General features: G+C 47.2%; 1 pseudogene across 1 annotated transcript in view; it reads left to right on the forward strand.

The window, feature by feature from the left end:
* The first annotated feature begins 260 nt into the window (after positions 1 to 260).
* LOC309973480 (ectonucleotide pyrophosphatase/phosphodiesterase family member 7-like) overlaps positions 261 to 12,073 on the forward strand; it is a 31,952-nt pseudogene continuing 20,139 nt past the window's right edge. Inside the window, exon 1 of the transcript in view lies at positions 261 to 508. The product of the transcript in view is annotated as an ectonucleotide pyrophosphatase/phosphodiesterase family member 7-like (transcript). The remainder of the gene's footprint in view (positions 509 to 12,073) is intronic.

Here is a 12,073-nt window from a genome sequence, read left to right on the forward strand (position 1 = left end):
CATTTTCTACCTTTTTAAAGTGCACAGTGCAGCGGCATTAAGTGCATTCACAGTGCTGTGCAGCCGCCACCACCATCCACCTCCAGAACTTTTCCATCACGTCGAACGTGCCAACTCGTTACGCTCCAGGTGTTCTAATCCACAGCAGAGCTGGAGCAGAATTATCAATGTGGACTTTGATCAACTGCAGATTAAAAAAAAGGGAGAAAGTGGGAGCAGGCCGTGAACTCAGCGATGTGAGCGTGTGAGGCACTGGGGACATGACGGGGCCCAGGGCCTTAGCATTGCTGCTGCCCGTCCTGTTGGGCTGGGCCAGCTGCCACCCCATCCCAGGAGGAAGAGCTTCCACAAGCTGCTGCTGATCTCCTTTCATGGGTTCCGCTAGGACTACGACCAGGACGCGGACACCCCCAACATGGACCACCTGGCCGGGAGGGCGTGAAGGCCAAGTACCTCACACCGCCCTTCATGACAATGACCTCCCCGTCTCATTTCACCACCACCTCAGGTAAGCTCCGCCCTGCAGCCAGGCCATGATGTGGGCGGAAACCCCGCATCTGTAGTTCCCTGAAACAGAGCTGATTCTCAGTCATCTCTGGGGAGACCGAGGCAGCCAATGCCACTTGGGGTCACCCCCTGGAAGAAGCACTAGCTTAGAATACTAAGGGACGCACAGGGCTGTTTCTAGAACCCATGGCCTTCAGGCAGAATGGGGACCACGGCTGCAGCCTCCTAAGGGATCTCCCCAAAGCCCGGGCCCAGCCTACCCTCCACCCTACCCTCCACCCTACCCTCCACCCCGCCTTTCACATCGTGGCCGGTGATCTTTTTAAAAAGTAAATCATTAAAAGAATTTTATAAAAATAATAAAACATTAAAGTTTAAAGTAATCAGTTAGATCAGGTTACTCCTCTGCTTAATACTGGTGCATTGGAGGGACACGTATGATCTTTGAAGAGAATTCAAATTTTGTCTTTCAGTGATCCAGAAGGTCCCCATGGCCTGGCCCCCGACCTGCTCTCTCCTGACCTCTCTCATCTCTCTTCCCCTCACAAGCTTCCCTCCAGATCACAAAGGTCCCCTGCCTGGGCCTCCAACCAGCTCCCACCGGCCTCAGGGCCTTTGCCTAAGCTGGTCCCTCCAGCTCACCTGAAGCATGTTATCCAACGGGGGAGACAGACAGACATTAGACAAGTAAACACACCAACAGATGTCATTACAAGTCAGAGAGGCACCAAGAAGAAAGAGAAGAGCTTCTCCAGGAGAAGACAGCAAGGGCAAATTGACTTGAACTCAGAGAGGCAGGGAAGGGTTCTCTGAGGAAGGGGCAGTTGAGCTGCGAGTGAAAGAGACCTCAGGAGTCCAGAGGAAGGAAAAGCATTCCAGGCAGAGGGAACAGCATGCACAAGGTCTTTGTGACAGAAAGGAACGTGATTGTTCCAGAATCTCAGTTGCCACTAAGCAAATAAAGAGATTCCAATCTAAAAGAGAGACAGAAAGACATTTACACATTACTATACATAAGACAGATAACTAATAAGAACCTGCGGTATAGCACAGTGAACTCTACTCAATACTCTATAATGGCCTATATGGGAAAAGAATCTTAAAAAAAAAAAAAAAAGGGCTTTCCTGGTGGCGCAGTGGTTGAGAGTCCGCCTGCCAATGCAGGGGACACGGGTTCGTGCCCCGGTCCAGGAAGATCCCACGTGCCGCAGAGCGGCTGGGTCCGTGAGCCATGGCCGCTGAGCCTGCGCATCTGGAGCCTGTGCTCCGCAAAGGGAGAGGCCACAACAGGGAGAGGCCCGCGTACCGCAAAAAAAAAAAGAGTGGATATATGTATATGTATAACTGATTCACTTTGCTGTACAGCTGAAACTAACACAACATTGCAAATCAACTACACTCCAATAAAAATTTGAGAATAGGGACTTCCCTGGTGGTGCAGTGATTAAGAATCCGCCTGCCAATGCAGGGGAGACGGGTTCGAGCCCTGGTCCGGGAAGATCCAGCATACCTCAGAGCAACTAAGCCCGTGTGCCACAACTACTGAGCCCGTGCTCTAGAGCCCTCAAGCCACAACCGCTGAGCCTGCGCACCTGGACCCCATGCTCTGCAACAAGAGAAGCCACCACAATGAGAAGACCACGCACTACAAGGAAGGGTAGCCACGGCTCGTTGCAACTAGAGAAAGCCTGTGCACAGCAAAAGAGACCCAACGCAGCCAAAAAATTAATTAATTTTTTAAAAAATAAAAATACTTGGCCCTACCACATAACAATTAAATAAAAATCTTTGAGGATGGGGGAAGAAAAGGAAAAAAAATAAGAAAAGGAGGCAGTCAGGATGCAAAGGATTCCACTACAATAAGACTAACATTAGCTTCCATTTCTCAAATGTGAGCCTGATGCAGGGCTCTGTGCCAGGTGCTTTGCCTCCATTATCACCAGTACAATACTGCAAAGCAAGCACTGTCCCCGGCCACAGGTGAGAAAACGATGACTCAGCAAAGCTGAGTAACTGACCAGTCACTCGGTCAGAAAGTGGGAAAGGAGAAGCCAGTCTAGGAACAAGGGTGTCCCTGGCCACACAAAACTGGTTCTGCCCAGTTCTGAGCTGGGAATCTGCAGACCCCTCTAGCAGGGCAAGGAGGGGTGCTGGTAGTATGAACCTCACCCCCACCCAGAGAGCCACTCACTGGGGTCCGAGGGCAGCTCTGGGAACCTCTGACATGATGGGCAAACTGCCGGTGCCTTTTTGCTGGAAGAGGTTTTCATCACTTCCACCTAACTCTCAAAGGTGCGTTTGAATCAGAAACTCAAAAAATAAAGCTGAGCAACCACTCAGAGAGAGATTGCTGAGAGAGATTTTCCTACATGTAAACTCTTTGAGAGGCAAGTCATTCGGGAACTATTAGCACCAGGAAGCAGGAACTAAAGAGCCCGTTTCTGGAGAAAGCGAACGCCACTTTCCAGGGGCATTAACTTCATAACACTTAAAAGATCTCCCATGGGCAGACTCTGGGTCCCTGAATGCTGAAAATACAATGGGCACAAAATATTGTAAGGTAAGGCACACTCACCTTTTATTTATTCCCAGAAGGCTTCTGATGAGAAGATACAAACAGTGAGAGCAAATTTTTTAAATTACAAAATCCCCCCAACACCTCTCCTACATTCACTGCCAGCAGGGAATGGAAACAGGTACAGCTTCAGTGGAGCATAATTTGACAACATCCCACACAATTACAAATGCACAGAACTTTCTTATTTGGCAATTCCACTTGTAGGACTCTATCCTACCATTACATACTTGCTTGGTGGAAAATGATGTACATACAAAGATATTCATTACATTAGTGTTTGTAAGAGCAAAAGAAAATAGAAACAACGTGACTATTCATCCAGAGAGAAGTGGTTAAGTAAAATACTGGACATGCATAGAATGGCATACTCTGTCACCTTTAAAAGAAAAACTGAGGAAGCTTTTTGTGTCCAGTAAGAAGTTATCTCCAAGATGGATTAAGTGACAAAAGCAAGATGCAAAGAATATGTGTAGCATGCATGTGTGTGTGTATAACATGTGTGTATACATGTGCATACAATTGCTTATAGATGCACAGAGGACCTCTAAAAAGAAGAAATTGGTAACACTGATTCCTCCAGGAAGAGGACGAGGTAGAAGGGAGACTTTGGATTGTACATCCTGTGTACCTTTTAGATCTTGGACCATGTGGATGTATTGCCTATAAATAACAAAATTTATATATATAAGGTACTCTTTTTAATTCACCCCTTATAGAAAAAACATGTTCCTCTGTCCCCCTTATTTATAACTGACCTGCCATTTATTGAGTTGGTGGAGAGTCACTGCTTTAAAACGGGTTTTGCAGCCTCAGCACTACTGACATTTGGGACCAGATGGTTCTCTGTGGTGGGGGCCATCCTGTGCACTGTGGGATGTTGGACAGCATCCCTGGTCTCTATCCTCTAGGTGCCAGGAGTGCCCCCTCCTCCCAAGAATGTCCCCAGACACTGCCCAAAGCTGCCTGGGAGACAAATTGGCCCCCAGCTGAAAACCCGTCTTTTGTTAATATATATATAAATTTATTTTATTTATTTATTTATTGGCTGCATTGGGTCTTCGTTGCTGCGCTCAGGCTTTCTCTAGTTGAGGCAAGCAGGGGTTACTTTTCATTGCAATGAGCGTGCTTCTCATTGCAGTGGCTTCTCTTGTTGTGGAGCACGGGCTCTAGGAGCGTGGGCTTCAGTAGTTGTAGCACGAGGGCTCAGTAGTTGTGGCTCGTGGGCTCTTGAGCACAGACTCAGTAGTTGTGGTGCACAAGCTTAGTTGCTCTGCAGCATGTGGAATCTTCCCAGACCAGGGCTTGAACCTGTGTCTCCTGCATTGGCAGGCAGATTCTTAACCACTGCACCATCAGGGAAGTCCTGAAAACCCCTGTCTTGAGTGGTTGAACCACTACTTGGCTTACAAAAATGCTCAGCAAGTACCACGATCATCATATCCTTCGATTCTCGTAACAGTGATAAGAAGTCAGAACAACTGAGATATCCAAGGTCCATGAATGTACAAATCTCTCCTGAGGTCCCACAGCAGCTGAGGGGCAGAAGCAGGATTTGAACTCAGCCCTGGACGGTTCCAGACACTGGTCCTCAATCCTTGCCTCTAGCAGCCCTACAGCCCTCTGGTGTCCTTCCTTCTAATTAAGTAGTCCAAAGGTATTCCAAATACCTTTAAATGTTGCACATCCTCAGAGCTCCCAGGCAGCGGGTAGACACCCTGAATATGCTGTATTAATGACACAGATGCCACCCTAGAACCAGCAAAAGCACCAGCACTTGTCTTCATGAGCTGGGCTCAAGCCGACCTCTGTCTGACTCCAGTCCACTGGAAAAGCATCATCCGTAACAGAAAAAATAATGGATAAAAATTGGTGCTGCCAGCACCCAAAGACCTCTTCAGATTCCAGGGGTAGGCCTGACACAAAGTATGATAAAAGGGGCTCTCTGGGTCCAACGACTAATTAAATGGAGTTCTTACGAACACCTTGGGGCAAGTTAACTCAGAGGAGAGGTGAGGAAATGATGCTGCTTCCCTGATTCTCAGCTCAGCTGCACAAGGAGGCAGCTCCCATAAGGGCTCAGGTCTGAGAAGCCACGTAACCACCCCTCCAAGCTTCCTAGACAGAGTCCAAGGGGCCAGGGACCAGGTGGTCCCAGGCAGGGAGCACGGCAGGGAGAGGCCATGCCCTGGTCATAAGGCTTAGCTGACTTGGCTCGTTGGGTCAGAACTCTGGGCCCCCTGGGTCCACATCTGGGCAGCAGGGCCTCTCCATGCCTGGGGGCTGTCAGGTGTGGTGAATAGCTGAGCCCTCACCCCAGAGCTAGAATCACATGGACCCTCATCGGCTTTCCTGATGCTGGTGAAGAAAGTCTTCCCGGAGAATTTGTAGAGGGCTTACAATGTATTCATCCTTTCAGTTGACGAATACTGTTTGAGCATCTCTTGTTGGGCCAAGCAGTGTAGATGGTGGCCAGCTACACACTTACATGTCTCCAGGGTCTGGCCGTCTTTCTAGGGCTTGACGCACAGCTCGGGCTCCCACCCTTTCTGCTCCCAAATCCCACAGATCTTTTGAGGGGGGTGTTTCCTTCTCTCTGGAGTTCCACCAGAGTAAAGGACAAACAGCCCCTTTCTTGGGGATCCTTCCACCTCTTTCCTTCCTCTCTCAGGGAATCAGACAGGAGAGATTTGCTCTTACTCCCCTGGGTCCCCCCCAAACCTTCCTCTACACCCGAACTCCTCCATGGCTCCCACAATGGGCTGAGCGTGTGACACCCCAAAGCCAGAAGGAGTCTCTGCTTTCTCCACTTTCTCCCATGGCATCCTTTCCTCGGAGCATGAAAAACAAAAATCCTGACTGTTTGAATGAAGGAAAGAATACAGGAGAGAGGATTTTAAAAATAAAGCTGACTATTAATTCAAAATATCCTACCTCATCATCTCTTCACGTGAGAAAATCTTTGCATCTTTATAAAGGGTGTGTTTTTCCTCCAAGTATTTGGCCCCCAGCACCACCTGCAAGACAGTGGAAGTGGGGCCTCTGTCTAGGGTGGAGGCTCCCAAGACCTGACACTGGGGGCGATGTTCTCCCTCCAGCTCCCAGGGCTGGGCACTGGGCAGGTCTGCATGTTGCTCAAACTGCTCTTCTCTCTCATAAGAAGGGCAATTACTTCCTCCAAGGTAGTTTTCTCCTTCCCACCTGGCTCCATCCCCCACCCTTCATCATCCCCCACCTCCATGTACGTACACACACACACACACACACACACACACAGGGGTCTTGGCCACAGCACCTGGTAGTTCCTTAAAATGGAATGCCGTATTCATTTTCTATGGCTGCATAAAAATTAACCACAAACTTTGCAACTTAGAACAACACCCATTTATTATCTCTCTGTCGTCAGGAGTCCGAGCATAGCTGAATTTAGTCCTCTGCTCAGGGTCTTACAAGGCTGCAATCAAGGTGCCGGCTGAGGTGGTGTCTCATCTGAGGCTCGGGGTCCTCTCCCAAGCTTACGCAATTGTTGGAAGACTTCATTTCCTTGCAGCTGTAGAACCCATGGCAGCTTGGGTCCAGACCCTCTGCTAAGAGCACACCTGAGGAGGTCAGGCCCACCTGGGATAATCTCCCTTTGGATTAACTCACAGTGAACTGATTAGGGCCCTTAGTTACATCTGCAAAATCCCTTCAACTTTTCCATGTCCACTGGTTAGAAGCCAGCCACAGGTCCACCCATGTGCAAGGGGAGGGAATTATACAAGGTGTATATAACCGAGGCAGGAATCTTGGGGCCATCTTAATTCTGCCTACCATGAATAGGTCTTGGATGGGGCCCAGACAACCAGGGGGTGAGCATCAGTCTTTGTGTAAAGGCAACAGGTAACAGGATGATGCCCCAGCATGGAGCTCCAGAAAGCCCCAGAATTATGGTCTAACCCTGGAGGCCTAGGGGCTGATGCAAGAGGGACACTTACTGACCATGGAGGCTGGACACCCCACATCACAGTCTCCACATCCATAGGAGACCCTCTCTATTGCTTAGACAAAGGCGATGATAATGATGATGATTTTGAAGAAGGAGGAGGAAGAGGAAGATTATTAATTTGAAAGTACTTATACTAATCTCCTAGGGCTGCCATAACAAAGCACCACAAACTATGTGGCTTAAAACAACAGAAATTTATTGTCTCACAGTCTAGAGGCCAGAAGTTTGAAATCAAGGTGTTGATAGAGCAATACTCCCTCTGAAAGCTGTAGGGAATCCTTTGTCTCTTCCTAGCTTCTTGTGGTTCGCTGGTGATCTTTGGCATTCCTTGGCTTGTAGATGCATCCCTCCAACCCTCCATCCAAACCATGGAGTTCTTCCTGTGTCTCCGTCTTCACATGACCATATTATTATAAGAACACCAGTCACTCAGATTAGGGGCCCACCCTACTCTAGTAGGACCTCACCTCTACAATGACCCTGTTTCGAAATAAGGTCACATTCTGAGGCTCTGGGGTTTAGGACTCCAACATATCTTTTTTGAGGAGCACAGTTCAAACCATAACACATAATTAATTGATAGTTACAGGCATGGCTACATCCAGATCCTCAAATTATATCATCAGAACGATCAAGCTCTCTCTTTACTTCTCCCTCTCCTCCTCTCTATTTCTCTTTCCTAAGAGTGACCACAAAATTCCCAAGATTGACTGTCATTGGACCAATTTGCTTCTCAGAACCAATCTCTGTGGGGGGATGGAATGATGCTGACCACCCAAGCTGGGACCACATGCCCACCCCCAGGTCAGGGTGGGGAATGGCAAGTCCCACACAAACCACATCACCCATTGTGGGGGGATGGTAGTGGGTCCCAAGTGGAAAGTCAGGGACTGTTATCAGATGGAGGAACAATGGAAGGACTGGCAGAAAGCTCAGTGATCTACCACCCAGCCTGAGCCCAACAGCGTGGGGATGGGGCGAGTTGCAGTCGATGACCCAGAGTACTACTGAGTCCCAAGAAACCCCAACTCCATCCATGGGGCTGCCCACAGGGCACAGGCTCCCAGTGGATTCAGTGACCACACCTCCCAGCACTGTCCCTCTGTGTCACTGAACTCTGTCATAATTTCCCTCAGACCTTGCCAAAATGAAAAGCCATTCTCTGGGGGTGAGCAACTCATTCTGCTAGTTTAAGTCACGCAATTCCCTCTCCCTCTCCAGAAGCCTGTACTTACTGCTCCATCACTGGTAATGACAATGAACATTTTTGCAATCACAGTTTTTATTGCAAAGTGATTGAAGACCAGCAAGAATAAGTTATGCTGCTGAAACTATGGAAATCGCGCCAAGCAAATAGTGGGTGGATAGGAAGTCTTATGGCAGCAGCTTGTATTTCCTCCCCCAAGGAACTGACTGAAAATAAGAAGCCATCACCACCATGTTTCAAACAAAAGCCATGATATTATAATCTGACAATTTTAGATCTAGTCAAATGGATATGGCCCAGGGGTGAAAAGGAGACGTTCCACAACGAGACAATGGTCTAGAATAATGCAAGTGAGGTCCTCAAAGTTCCACATTTCCTCTTTTCTTGAAAGGACACTCTCTGGCATGCTCAGGGCTCATGGTGGCCAGAAATAAAGTCTCTCCCAGTTCCAGAACCCCCAGGGCAACCCCAAAATTGGAGCAACCACTTATAGCTGTGTAGACCATGTGCTTCACAATTCTGAAAGGGTTGTTTTCATGAATACTATGTGGATGGTGTCCCCTGAAGGTGTGCAGGGCACAACTTGCACAAATGAGCAGTCACTTATATTCTATCTCAAAATCAACTTGTAAGAAGTAAAAATTCCTCAGAGATGTTGTAATCAGTCATGAGTCCACCTCTCCTTCATGGGACAGAGCAAAAAAAGTGTGGTGAAATGCGCTTGGATGATCTTTAAGACTAGATCAGGGTTTCTCAACGTCCCGCTATTGATATTTGGGGCCAGATCCTTCTTTGCCTTGGGGGGGGCTGTCCTGTGTGTTGTGGAGTGTTTAGCAGCATCCCTGGCCTCTACTCACTAGATTCCAGCAGCATCCCTCTCCTAGTTGTGCCTATCAAAAATGTGTCCAGACACTGCCCCATGTTCCTTGGGAGGTAAAAATCACCCCCTAATTGAGAACCTCTGGACTAGATTGTAATATGCAAATCACATGTAAATCAGAGAGCCAAAGGTCACATACATGATACTCTAGCCAGTGAACAAAAAATCTGAAAGAAGTAAGAGAGGTAGGGAAAGAGAAAGGAAATTAAATTCCTGCTGCCGGTAACAACACAAGCCCAGCAGATGTTGTTGGAAACCCAGTTAGAAGATGCCATAAACCTTAATCAGCTCCCATCCTGCTCCCCCAGAAACAATTTTCTGCTGAAAAAAGTCCTGAAAGCCAGCAAAACCACAAACATGAACAAACAGAGCAAAGAAAACCATAGACTGAGATAGAAAAGATGTCCCTCCAACACCAGCCATTTCCACGAAGGGATAAAAATGGATTCATGGGAAAAAACTGAAAATAAGGAAGGCTGGGAAACTAGGATATTCCTAACTTTTCACTAGGGAAATTTCCACCTTGCAGAAAAAAGCAGAGAAAATTGCACAATGAAGCCCCGTGTACCTAGCACTGAGCTGCAAAAATGTGTCCACATTTTGCCAGTCTTGTTCCACTGTCCTCACCCAAGGCCCTGTCTTTCCTCCTTCCTTTCCTTCCTTCCTTCCTTCCTTCTTTCCTTCCTTGAATCTTTTATAGCAAATTTCAGACATCATGTCATATTATGCATAACACATCAGCATGCAGTTCTAACCTAAGAGTTTGGCCTGTTTTTACAAAACCTCCATGTCGTATTTAACAGATATGACATGAAGAAACTAGGATACTTGGAGAAAAGATCTGATTGACACCTTAGAGTTTCTCCTACCAGTGCTTCTCAATTTTGAACATGTATATGAATCACCTGGAGATCTGGTTAAAATGCAGACTCCGGTTCAGTGGGTCTGGGGTGGGGCCTGAGAGTCTGCATTTCCAACAAGCTCCCAGATGATACCAGTGCTGCAGGTCCATGCGTCACACAGAGGAAGGGTTGGCCCAAAACACCAGAGCAGTGGAGCAAAAAATCATGACTGCTCAGGATTCCAAGGCCTTGAATGAGAGGAGAAACTGGAACCACCGGAGACTGAGGGCTCAGATGTATTCGTTTCTTGTGGCTGCTGTAACAAAGTACCATAAACTGGGTGGCTTAAAGCAACAGAAAGTCTGGAGGCCAGTAGTCCAAAATCAAGGTGTCAGTGGGCTGTGTTCCCTCTGGAGGCTCCAGGGAAGAAGCCTTCCTTGCCTCTTCCAATTCTGATGGCTGCCAGCATTCCTGGGCTTGTGGCCACATCACTCCAATCTCTGCTTCTGTGGTCACATTGCCTTCTCTGTCTGTGCCTTCTCCTCTTCTGCCTCTTGTAAGGACACTTATCTTTGCACTTAGAGCCCACACAGATAATCTAGGATAATCTCCTCATCTCAAAATCCTTAACTGAATTACAACTGCAAAGACCCTGTTTCCAAATAAGGCAACACTCACAGGTTCTGAGAATAAGAATATGGACATATCCTTGAGGAGGGGTGGGGGGCACCATTCAGCCCACTACACCAGTAAGAGGGGGAAATGAAGTGAGAAAAAAATGCAGAAGAGAGGGGAGATCCCGTTTCTGTGACAGTGGCTGGTAAGGCAGGCCAAGGGTAGAACTGTGTATTAACAGACTTCCCAGATGGAACGCAAGTGCAGCCGTCTGCTTCCGTCTGCTTCCAAGGCTTCTTGAAGAGAGAACATTTCTGTTTCTGACAGCGGATTAAAGGAAGAGGTGAGGAGTGAGCAACCCATTCTCTGTTGGCCTAGTTCCTGAGGAATCGTGCCTCTGCCTTAGGGCCATTCTCAAGTCTTGTTCAAGGATAGAATGATTTATTGATGGCCATAATTAAAAAGCAATGCCAAAAAAGAAGCAGTCAGCACTTTACATCTGCACTTACACATGAGCAAGAGCGGTTTGGTAAAATGGGCACTAGGGTCTTATTTCCCCGTCCAGAAAAGGGCTCCCATCGTGGAGTGTCCTGTTGGGGTCAAGCCTCATGTCTGCAGCAGGAGTTGATAAGGTTTTAAATTTCAACTGGTGCACTGAGCCACCTGTTCTCATCCCCAGCACTTTTATTACAGGTCTAGTGAATCATCAGTGGGTGGGACTCTGAATGTGTAGACTTGGGTAAGTGTGGTTTTGAGCTCCAGTGGGGGCTGTTTTTCCACCAATGTCTTGGCTGTAGGTCTGAATGAGCTTGTCTGCTTGAGATTGGAGCACTGGGTTGATTTAAGGTGGTTGGTTGACTTGATTTAGCAGCTATTCTTCCTCATTGATTTCATACTAGCTGGTTAATAAGACCTTTCTTCTTTGGTTTGGGGAATGTGAACTTAATGAAGCACTGGACCCCACAAATCAGGAGGAAAATGAAGACATGTTTACAGCTTAATATGGTAGGTTGGTTCAAAGGAACTACTGAATGAAACAAGTAGGTCCTTAAAATATTGTTAAACAACTGAATGCATAATAAAGTGTGTCTATGCCCAAATGGTCTATTGGCAAATAGTTACTGTTCCACCTGAAAATTAGTAGGTAGGAATTGAGCAAATGTTTGCAGGGGGGAAGGGAGATGCTCTTATTGAGTATATTAGGTTATGCATTTTATTTTAATTCCACTAAAGGTTTAATTTATAGGTTTATTTAATGATTTAACTATTATGTATAGGTTTATTTTCATCCCACTACAGTATTTTTTTCCCAAGTTGACTTTGGACTAAATCAAGGTCTGCTTCCTATTTCTTCAGTTTGTACCTGGCCACCTACATATGGGGCAGAGGATGGGATGGAATTTGTTCAATTAAATCCAACAAACATTTGTTGAATGCCTACTAAGGGCACAGGTCTCTG

The sequence above is a fragment of the Leucopleurus acutus genome (genome assembly GCF_964270905.1).
Source record: "Leucopleurus acutus genome assembly, chromosome: 16".
NCBI classification, from domain to species: domain Eukaryota; kingdom Metazoa; phylum Chordata; class Mammalia; order Artiodactyla; family Delphinidae; genus Leucopleurus; species Leucopleurus acutus.